The sequence below is a fragment of the Protopterus annectens genome, chromosome 2.part2 (genome assembly GCF_019279795.1).
Source record: "Protopterus annectens isolate FY-2018-M chromosome 2.part2, PAN1.0, whole genome shotgun sequence".
Classification (NCBI taxonomy): Eukaryota; Metazoa; Chordata; order Ceratodontiformes; family Protopteridae; genus Protopterus; species Protopterus annectens.
In genome coordinates, this window is record NC_056730.1 from 472,874,977 (window position 1) to 472,887,694 (window position 12,718).

A 12,718-nucleotide genomic window follows, 5' to 3' on the forward strand; every position below is an offset into this window, starting at 1 on the left:
ATTGTGCTGTGCCACTAACCTGGAGGTGTAGGTATCCTTGATGAATATGGATACGCCCCCACCTTTTGTATTTCGGTCTGGGTTTTGTGACCAAAATGTATGGTATGAGTTGTAGCCTGGTAGTGCTGGGGTGCTCTCTGGAGCCTTAAACCAGGTTTCTGTTACTGCACATATATCCATTTTCTCCATACTGAGGAGTGCCTCGAGTGTATGCATTTTGAGGTTTAGACTTCTGGCATTGAGTAGCATTATCCTCAGTTTTTTGTTACTTGTGCTATTTACAGCAGTGGATTTGACTTTTGAGCCTTGCCTAAAAAAGGCACTATGGGGGTGGCAAGAGCCTTGGCCAGTATTCGAAAGCCTAAGGGTGACAGGTGCATACCATCTCTAGTGAATCAGTATGGCTTGTCGAGCATGTCATCCCAGGCTGACAGACACTGGATCCCCTTTGAATGACACCAGAAGCTTATCCAATTGTTCAAATTGATAATTTTTTTTCTTTATACCGTGGTATCACTCTTGGTAACAGCAGAATGCTACTAAGGGTCAGGGTCATACCAGCCTAGGCTACATGATCAGAGAGCTCTTCCATGTCTATTTTCATGTAGTCCAGGGAGGTATGGCTCAGGTCATTCACACCAACATGGACAATGACAGAGTCATATTCGTACTTGTTCTGGAGTGACCTGAATGCTTGTGTTATGTGGTGGATCCTGGCACTTGACAGGCAGCTAACAGTAACCTTCTCCTTGTTCAGCCTAGTGAGTGGGACATCAGTGTGCCTTACTATAGAGTCACCTATTACTAGTGTGTTGGGTATGTTATTTTGCCTTAAGGGCTGTGATTGCATGGCACACTGGTTTTGTGAAGTATGCATTTCATGGTTTGTGTTGGGGGGTGGAGGCTGCTTTGATGTCTGCTTTGGAGGCCTCTGTTGCTTTTGCAGATTTTTATTTAAAGCCTCTGAGTATGTTTTTGTGTATTTATGTATGTTTTTTGCCACTGCTGGTTTCATAGGTCTATGTGAGACTGATGGTATGATGCAAGTAATTCCCTTCTCCTTTTGACTGCCTGGTCCAGTCTTGGGTTGAGAGAGCTTAGCCTCCAGTTTGGCTGTATAATTGCATCTCTCGCATATATTATGTTTGGTGGTAGAAGGAGAGGGTTGCCTGTGTACATGAGGCAGTTGTAACATTCCCTCAAAATGCCCAGATTCACCAGTTGGACCAGAGAGTACAACCAAAACTTTTGCAGATTTTTATTTAGAGCTTCTGAGTATGTTTTCGTGTATTTATGTGTGTTTTTTTGCCGGTGCTGGTTTCATAGGTCTATGTGAGACTGATGGTGTGATGCAAGTAATTCCCTTCTCTTCTTGACTGCCTGATCCAGTCTTGGGTTGAGAGAGCTTAGCCTCCAGTTTGGCTGTATAATTGCATCTCTCGCATGTATTAGTGTTTGATGGTAGGAGGAGATGGTTGTCTGTGTACATGAGGCAGTTGTAACATTCCCTCAAAATGCCCAGATTCATCAGTTGGACCAGAGAGTACACCTGAAACTGCCCTTTGGACATGTCTGGATAGGTACAGTGAACTGTTTTACTGATTGGCTGGTGAGGTCGAATACAGACGGTTAATGCATGGATGTCACCTGCCCGTTCATGTGTGTTGTCACTTGCAGATGTGAGAGCAGCCCTCTGTAGCCTCAGGCCCTGTCTGGTGTAACATTCTATATGTGACTGTACCTCCATGACAGCCTGAAACATGCGCCTGCTGGTACCCGCTATGTTGCCTCTGCCAGGGGCATGATGTCCAGCGAACCTACCATGAGCACCCTGAGACATCTGCCTATGTGGTGCCCTGTCAGACATCTGGCTATGCCTGCTGTGACCAGACACAGTAGACATGGTTACCACACTTCCCTGTGCACAGCCACGAAATGCCAGCTGTCCCTTCACTATGGCCACTGGTGATAGAGTACGTATAGGCACTGAAACTGTGTGCGGAGGTGGGGTGGTTAAAAAGGGGATGTCAAATGATGGCACTGTTTTGGCCCCTGACAACCCCATCTATGCCTCAACAGTACTATCATCATCTTCGTTGTCTGCATGGATACCAACATCAGATTGCATGCAGGAGGGACCCTGACCCACCTCACCACCTGGGGGGGGGGGGACACAATAAACACACTTTAAAACCTGTACAGAATTGCCTAACAGTACACACACACACACACACACACACACACACACACACACACACCACCATAATACCTACCTGTCCGTGACTTTACAGACAGTCCCATATTTCCATGTGTTCCCCATCCTGCATCACACTTGGTAACATACACACACATTGATACCACTCATTAACATATCAGTCCTCTAAATGCCTAGACAAGTGAGCACAACACAAGACCTGTTACTACATTACTTCCTGACCTGTGTGTAGCAGTGTTAGATGGCCTCACTGCTGTCATTCAGTGTTCACCCTGTGTATGTCCGGACATCATGAGCATGGCCCCTATATGTGCGGGCTACTATGTTCACTCCATAGTATCATGCATTGATGTGTCATGTGTATGTATTGCTCAGTGCATGCCAGATATGCTGCTCAATCAGCCTATCATGTGACAACTATGATTTATGGATACACTCCCTGGTGTTGACTAGTACTTCTCCAATGCATCTGTGGTGCTGCATACGTGGGTTGTAGGTCACCTCTCTGCTGAATGTGATATTAAGGGTATACCTGGTGTCTAACTTCCCTTTCAATGCCTGTTCCATGCTACAGACTTTATTATACTATCATCTGTCCTGTGATTACATACATGACAAGTATTCCTGGTGTGTAATGTGGCAGTCCATGTCCATGTACTGCACAGTCCCAAAGAGAGGTACTGCTGTATGAAAACCCCACAATCACACATGTGCATACATGGCCACCCACACAAACACACACACATGCACACATGCATCCTATATGCATCAACCTCCCTCCACTTCACCAGAGTGACCCTACAGACAAACTAACTAACCACCAGAATGCACACATGCACACACACACACACACACACACACACACACACACACACACACACACACACACACACACACACACACACATACACACACACACAGGTGAGGTTGCACAATGATAGTACACACAGTCCTCCTATTACCCATCTGTCAACATGCAGAACATATGGAACACAACAGCACTCAGTGCAGCTATAGTCAATCCATGCTAGCAACAGTATACATGTGTGTGATGCATGTGCTTTGTCACTAGGTGATGCCCCTTCCCCTGGATACCACTGCACCCATGTACACAGTATTGCTGTGCACCTGTTCTGCACCCTGCCACAGGTGTATAACCCATTGTAAAATGTGTAGTACTGTGTCAGTTATGTCAGCTTTAATGCTCACAGCCCCTATGTTTTTCAGCAACACATACCTGGGATGATATGTGGGCAGATGTCATTTGTGAATGCCTGCTGTCTGATTTACAGCTCTCAACATCAGTGGACCATGTATGACCAATCCAATACTCTTACACTAACAACCAACAGAGCATACTGTGGCTATGGGGGGTGTACATACCCATGTTGATATGACGTACCCATCCATGATCTGCAATGGGACCACATCACTGCATATCTTAACAGTACATGAGCCCGATATGTGACATATGTCCTGTACTTTCACATGCAGTGTCTATGGAATATGTTAGGTGTGTGGATGCTGACCATGATGCATACACTCTGTGTGGACATATGTGTGCTATGGTGGTTTGTTGCACCTCTTGTTGTGTGTACTACAGCAGTCACTACTCCTGGCGGGGTTATACCAGCGTGGGCCATCTGCATTTGCCAGTGTATGCTCAGTCTGCCTTACACATGTCCCCCTAATCTGCATGACTGTAAGCTCCACTCATGTGCACATCCCTTGGTGTTCACACACTGCCATCACTATTGCTGAGGGAATAGGGTTACGTCTGCCACAGGTCCTGAACCTGACTATGTGCAGATGCAGCCATTCTTAACATCTTTAGGATTCCTGCTGCAGTGCACTGGTGTGTCATGCTGACACCCCCTCTCCTTTAGCCTTTTTGCAGATGCATGACAAGTAAGCCCTACACATGTGTCACTTTGCAGTGTACCATACTCTGAACACCACATGTTACAGCCTAGTCCTAGCTGATAATGTGGACCACTGTAATTCCTTATGTCATAGTGTATCTCTGCAGCAGTTGTCACTGTCCTACAGGTATATAGACTGGTGTTGCACTATATATGGGTGTTGTTCCAAACATGTCCCTACTGTAGGCCATGTCTCCCACCATTATGTTGCTCCTTGTGGACACATTTCACAATGATAGGATGTTAGTTATCATGCAGGTGTCTGACATACCCTTCCAATACTCCAGCGTGGTCACCCCTGTGATGCTGTGCATTTCACAGCAACTATACATGCACATGTACAACATGCATTCTTGGTAGGTGTGTTAGATGTGCGCATGGAATATACCATCGCCATTACATGTCCGGTGTATTGGCAAGCATCTACATAAACCATACCCACCAGCTACAGACTGCTGCCTTGGTGGTATCCCAGAGGGACCTACAGAAGAGGGTGAGAGATGCAATGTTAGTGGCCACACCTGTGGTAGTGCTACAGGGTGGGTGCAGTATTACAATACATCAACGGTACATTTCCACAATACTACCAAATATGGACATCTGTTTATCGCTATTATGCAAGCAACACAATATATCTATGACATGTCAGATATGCATGATCTACCTGTACTGATGTGGATGTATACGCAACAGTGGTCTACTGATGTGCCCTGTGGCCTTACCTGCACACTCCTCGGCCGGTGTGTGGGTGGCACCCACCTCCACAAAGGTGTCTGGTGGTTAGAGGCTGGCCAGGAGCTCCTCCACACATGTCAGAGGGGATGGATGGCATGCCCCCCCTGTGATGAGGTGATCCTCCTGGACTGCTGCAGCACACAGACAGGCATTGCGAAGCAGGTCAGAATAATGATGCTGGACCTGCTCATAACTGCAGTTGTGCAGTCCATCATTGACCTGGTGGACTAGGTAGTTCCACACAGTGGTCCGCTCCTGCTGCTCATGGGCGACCTGGCCAAACAAGATTGCATAGTGCTATATCAGTTTAGTCGGCAGGATTTTAATTTCAGCTGCTGTGTAGGCTGGCAACCTTACATGGGGCATTGTGCCTGTAAGACATAAAGATGGGCACAGGTGTGAGGAAGTCATGCAGCAAGGTTACCACAGTTCTTAATACACATGACTTTCGCCCCCCCCACCATAACAGTGACAACAAACAGTACACACAACTCAATAGGTATGGCTACAGGATACCTACCAGTGGGCAGATATTGTACTGTACCACGCTTTGTGCAATGTGTTTGTAGTCATGTTCCCGGTGTGGACACTATCATTGATGGCTTGTTACAGACTATTCACCTGCATACCATTGTCAGGGCCACAATGGTTCCATATATGCCTGTGGTATGCTAGCTATGTGTTTGCTGCACATCTGACAGTCTGTGTTATTGCGGTTATCTATGCATGCTGTTGGACATGTTCTGGGATTGTGTAGACTATTACTACCGACATAAGGTCTATAACAGTGACACAATAGCATGTATATGTACTATTGGCCAGCAGAACCACCTCTCCAAACTCATCTGCCCATGTTACCAGGCCAAATCACATGTGTGACCCACCCTGGGGCCTCCTGATGTACTGGTCCAGCAATGCCATCAGGTAGAACCAACCCAGGGGATGTTGTTCCTCTCGGGGGCACACACAGACATGTTTTCCTCTACATCTACCAACCTTGACCACCTCCACAACTATACCTGCCATACTTCCCCATATTCCCATTCCATACTTCACAGACAAGGGCATGTGGCCCCAACAAGGGGTTCACATGTGACATACCCATCCATGGTGCACACACTGACAGCTGTAGATATCTGTGTGTATTGCTATGTGCGCTGTTTCCTCGCACATAGCATGCAGCACTGTTGTAGCAATATCAGGGACATGTATTTACATACATATATGTTTGTGTGTGTGTTTGTATATATGTAGACATGTGCATATAGGTATATATCTTTATATGTGTAGATATATGTGATGTTGTATATATGTGCTCATATATATATATATATATATATATATATATATATATCCACACATGGGTATCTGTATATTTGTGGACATCATACCTGTATATATATATATATATATATATATATATATATATATATATATATATATGTGTGTGTGTGTGTGTGTGTGTGTGTGTGTGTGTGTGTGTGTGTACATCTATGCATACCTGTATGTGGGGATCTATATCAGCATTTCGAAAATTGAATAGTTTGAATCGCTAAATGTCAAACAAACATGATCGAACTATCCAATTGCTGAACGCCGACAAAAAAAAATAAACAACAACAAAAAAAAAGACTAAAGGGTGTAGGCAGGGGGCAAGCACCGCTGCACCCCCCACACCCCCACTACTTAAATATACCAACTCCGAGACCGCACTACATTGAAGTAAATGGAAATCTCCCCTTACGGATATTTCCATTTACCCGTTCGACATTCTGCACTTTCGGCATTCTCGACGCAACATTATCGTATTCAATATTGTTAGCGCTCGAGATGCTGATAGGGACCCATATGTGGGGTACATTCAGACATCAGGTCCACAATCTCACAACACCTTCCTGCACAGCTGCACTGTTCTGCCTTGCTACAAGACAGACAGGTGCCACATATGGACACAACCTGACATTAGGGGGGTATATGTATGACTAAACTGCAGGTAACTCTAAGAAAAACAGCCTCTGCAAGTAAGGCAACTGCCAGGTCCCAAACTAGTGTTTCAAAAATGCATTGACCAGCAGACAGTGATGTAGAAACTCAATATTGTTATTTATTGCATATATGTGCTAAAAAGCACATTCCTTAGAGAGAAAAAAATCCAGACCGGTTTCGGCCAATACAATACAGCCTTCTTCAGTGTAAAAAGCAGATATCAAAAAAATTGCTCTATTTATATCTGTGGCAATTAGAATTATGTGACTCATCAATTTACTTAAAGGTGCTCATTCAATCCGGGGGGAATAAACAACCTAATTAATAATCCATTTTTTCTCTGAGTCAACATTTGATGCCAACCCACAATCTTTGATCTATTGCCTTTAATTTTTTCAATAATGGTAAAGTGGAAATTAGCTCTGGGATGTTTGATTGTATGTTTATATAGGGCATTAGTGAGATGCTTATGTCTTAAATCACTTAGGTGTTCAGCTATTCTGAACTTTACTGACCTAGAGGTTTGCCCTACATAAAAAGCAGAGCAACCACATGTAACAAGATAAATAACCCAGTCTGTTTGATATTTCCCAAAAAAAGAAAGAGTGTAAACCATACTTGTATTTCTACTGCTGAAACTAGTTGTTTTGTTCATTCTAGGGCAATATACACAATGTCCACAAGGGAAACATCCCTTTATGTGCTTCCCTAAAAGGGTTAGTTGTATTACCAAGTTCAATGAACTATGTCCCCTTTTGCCTTTTCTGTATGAAAACAAACATCTATCTCCCAAAACTGTAGTTTATCATCTGCCATAAGTATATTCCATCTCTGTTGTACACTATTAGTTAATTCTGCAGTATTGTGTCCATATGTGGTAACTAGCCTTATTACTGGGTTTAAGTCAAGAGCTTTTGTCTGATATTCAAGTAGTCCCTCACGCTGTAAAGAATCAACACTGTTCCTAGCGAGTAAAACCTGTCCCAACTTATAACCTCTATCTATGAACCAGGTGGTTAAATCATCCCTATAAGTATGATAAGAGCTGTCATCAGAGCAAATACCTTTTATTCTCATATACTGAGATTTGGGCATATTCTTACAAATATGTGGCAGATGATAGCTGGTGGCATGGAGGAACGAGTTGTACTGGGGATATTTGCAGTAATCTTCAGGTTTGAGTGTGTTATCTGATTGTCTGGTTATCAGAACATCAAGAAAAGTGATCTGATCACAGTTGTAATTAACCATAAATTGGATTCCCCATCTATTCTCATTGAGATAATTCACAAACTCATGAAGATATTCTGAGTCCGCCCTCCATACCAACCAGCAATCATCTAAGTAGCGCCTCCATATATCCATGTCCCCAAGAAAAATGTTATGAGAATTGTCATATATAAGTTGCTCTTCTACATAGGTCATAAACAGATTGGCATAAATAGGGGCAAAAGACGCCCCCATTGCCGTGCCTTTGATCTGTAAATAAAAAGCATCCTGATAAAGGAAAACATTTTTGGTGAAGACATGTTCAGCTAATCCAATCAATAACGTATTAAAACCAGGTAGATATATTTCTGATCTATCAAGGCAATATTTTAAGGCCTCAATGCCAGCCCAATGTGGGATGTTGGTATAAAGAGTCGCCACATCTAGGCTACACAATAAGTTCAAGTTGGGAATTGGAAATAATCTGCAAGAATTCAGTAGTATTTTGAATTCTAGAGCGTATCAACTTTAACAAAGGTTTCAGATATTTTGTCAGAAACTGTGACAATGGTTCAGTCAAAGAACCCCTGCCAGACACTTCCTGGGGGGTTAAGTAAGTTTTTATGTATCTTTGGCAAAAAATAAATGTACTTCAGAACCGGATCCTGGACAGTAAGGTGATACAATGTGTTTTTGGATATGATACCCTCGTCTTGCACCAGTAGTAAAAAATCATTGATTTGTTTTTTGAAGGAGGGGGTGGGGTCAAGAGGCAAACAGGTATAGTAGCAAACATTATTTAGTTGCCGCAAGGCTTCTATGTTATATTTTACCTAATCCTGAACCACCACCGCCCCTCCTTTATTGGCAGACAAAATGACCAACTCATGATTTTGAGCCAGTTCTTGAATACAATCAATTTGTGTCTTTGAGAGATTATGTGTACCAACATAATGTTCCCTAAAATCAAAATGTAAGTCTTTGAGACAACTCTTTTGAAACAACAACACATTTGGATTCATAGGGGGTTGAAATGTAGATTTGTGATAACGAAATTCATCCTGAAAAGCAAATGATTATTTATCCTGAAAGAATAAATATAAGTTTAAAGACCTGCAAAATGTAATAACATCATTAGCGAAATCATTCTCAGAAACATAAAAACCCGGTATAAAGGTTAACCCTTTATTAAGTATATCAATGTGTGTAGTAGACAGAGTACAAGAGGAAATGTTCAGAACATTAGTATTATTCACTTCTGTGCAAACATGCGTAGTAAGCCCTCCATATTGTGAACCCTGTCTATGTTTTCTTCCTCCCCTCTTTTGTGTGTATCTAAATGGATGTTATTATTCCTTTTGGCTATGGGTGAACCTGTGATGCCATGTATATCCAACTCAATGGCTGGGGATGAATCCTCTGCTGAAGTATCATTATATGTAACAGATATTTTCAAAATAGAATGAGGACGTTTCTTCCTAGGTACATATTTGGGTGACTGTTGAAATCTAACCTGTTTGACTTGGTTTCTGAAGAAGGGGTCCCCACTTGCATAATCTGTCAAGTCCCTTGAGAATGTTTTCTTTTTCTTTTCTTTGAGTTGTCCCTCAAGGGTTAATAATTCCTGACTTAAGTTTTTTCACATGAGATATATATTGGAGTTGTCCCTCAAACTGTTTAATAGAGCCACACAACAATGTAATCTCTGATAATTCTTGATCTATAGTTCTCTCATAGTGCCCCACCAAGATCTCAACAAAACTCATGGTGGCCTTGTGTTGTGCCTCACTCCAAGCCTTCAATAAAAAATTATCACAGTTGTTAACAAGGGGCTGAACTCTAACCCTCAAACCTCTGGGCGTAATATCTTTAAGTATATACACCTTAAATAGTCTTAAATGCCATATGTTACTGCGTAACAACTTCATGCTCTTACTTAATTTTAAAAATTGTGTTGTACATGAATTATCAATGGGTGTTGATGTCTCAAGATTTCCACCTGGGTGATCCCCATCTAAACCAAATACTGCCAAATCATTGCGATCCGTGGCTAGACCCTTGAGTAAACTATTGATATCCATGTTAAATGCCTAACTGCCCCACAGCAATAACAAAAACAATTGAGGCAATATGGTTATATAAACCAATTACTAATTACTGAATGGATACTCCTCAATATCAGTATAATTCAATAGTTCTGTGGTCAATGATCTGATAATTAGATGTTAAACTAAAGCATGCTGCATCCAGTAAACTAAGATTCAAGTGAATCAAGACAACTGCACTGGACAATAACAGCCACAAAATATATTTCTTCAGTATCTCACTTCTGAGTATATGAAATTAAACAAAAACATGTTCGTATAAATTCACACATAAAAATCAACCAGAGAACTGAGTTGAGTCCAAATAAATTAACCAGGGACTATATCAGCCTCCAACCTACATATTCATAGTTATGCTTCTTATATGCTATAGCAACTGATCCAGAGGATATATTCATTAAATAAAAATAAAAAAATTCCTATAATACCCCAAAACACCAAATTTTGATATAGCTGCAGAGTTGTTGGCCAAAACAGAAATCCGGATAGCACAAAAAATGTCAATATATGGTTTGATAGAAGCCACACAAATGGAATAAAGACAGGTCCACTATTAATAAGATTAGTTCCTATCGCAAGGAAAATGTCATAAGGCCATCTGAAAGGCAATCTTTTCATGTGTCACCAAACATAAAGTGTAATAAAATAGGAAACCCGCTGTTAACATAAGCAATTATGCTAAAATAGTTGTTATAATCTGAATAAATAATTGTTTTCCAATAAGGTTGCTCAAATAAACAAGATATTAGATTGCTTCCTTGATACAACTTCAAGATATTTGTTGAAAACATAAGCTATGTAACACACCATTAAGCAGCAATATATAGGTCAAGCGTTGTCCCCATATAAATATGCACCTTATTATGAAGACATAATCACAAATAACAGTTATTAAAAGAAATCCTCAAATTATTGCAAACATACAAATAATTCATCCAACTATGTTAATAATCCTGTCAAAATGTCCATCTCATCTTCAGATAGTGCCCTTGTATGTGTCTCGCCAAACCAGACGGTGTTTGTAGATCCCAAGATGGTAAATAATCCCAAAAACGGCTGTGCGACAAGATCACTACAAAGTCAATAAAGAATGTATGTCCCAAAGTGCAGGTTCACCTATTTAACCAATTTTTAATTGAAACACATAGATCGTCCCTCTAGTCTCAGTATAACGCCCTCATGTAGAAAACGTGAAACATGTATTGTAAAAACCCAAAATGATGGAAAGTTGCAAACACTGCTTAGCATCTAAAACACTATTGTAAATAAACTGTCCTGATTGTTGACATATATTGCAGGTAACCCTTTTTACACATCTATGGCAATCCTGCATGCTACAATACAGGTTAACCTGAGTATCCTGCAAGAGGTGGGCTGTGGAATCTATGTGTCCATCATTATGGCATTACGTCCACCACCAGCTATTGGCCACAGTAATATACATACTTCCCATTACACAACACACACTATGATGGCTTACATCTTATCAGTTAGTGCTGCTCTGCACGGTTGACGGGTATGGCCCACTACCCACAGGGACAGACACTATTGTCCTTAGCAGTTGTTCAGCTGAACATCATTACAACAACAACACCTGAAGGCACATATAAATCATTCCACATCATATATATATATATATATATATATATATATATATATATATATATATATATATATATATATATATATATATACTTCACATACCTGTTCTGGGAATGCAGACTCTTCTGGACGTTTTTTTTTTTTTTGTGCCTTATATGCGCACACTCTCTCTCACTCTCAGTCTCTCTCCAGTAAATGGAATGAGCTGCTTTGCATAGATTGCAGCATGGAATTTGTAGGTGAGGCACATGAATAGGTGATGGCCTCTGCACCAATCAGTGCCCTCCACTTGCTACCTGCATGCAGCATGCTGTGTATTACTTCCAATTACCACTGTCATGGCAACCAACTACTATAAATCCCTACATCATGTGGGCATGGTCCATTTACCTTTCATGTATGATGGACATCCTTCCTGTGTGTGGGCAGCAGTGTTACAGACAGCAGGTAGCAATACCTCTTACAGGAGAACCTGCACATTCAGGCCAGCTACATATTTGTAGGAGGTTCCAGAACTACAGACAGAGTGTGAGTAGTGTTTTTGTATGCATTGTATAGCACCGGTGTTACAGGGTTTGTGTGTACATAATAGTTTAACTTGGAATGCAGTCTGTTTGTATAGCTCTCAACTGTGGGCCTATCCTCCTGATGGCCATAGGTGTGCCTATTATGATTTGTCTGTCCATCACACAGGTATTGTGTCAGATATATCACTGGCAGTGTGTGTGTTGAGTACTTGGCTACATCCATTTCTGTTTCTAACATCATATTCCTGACTAAGGATATGTTGCAGACTATTCTGTAACACCGGTGACTTGCTTAGTGTCTGACAACAGTTTTACACATATGGGCCTGTGTTCCACCCTCTGCCCTCCACCTACATACCAGGCTTTGTCCATATAACATGCAGTCAGGGCTTGTTATGTAGTGGCCTGTGATAATGT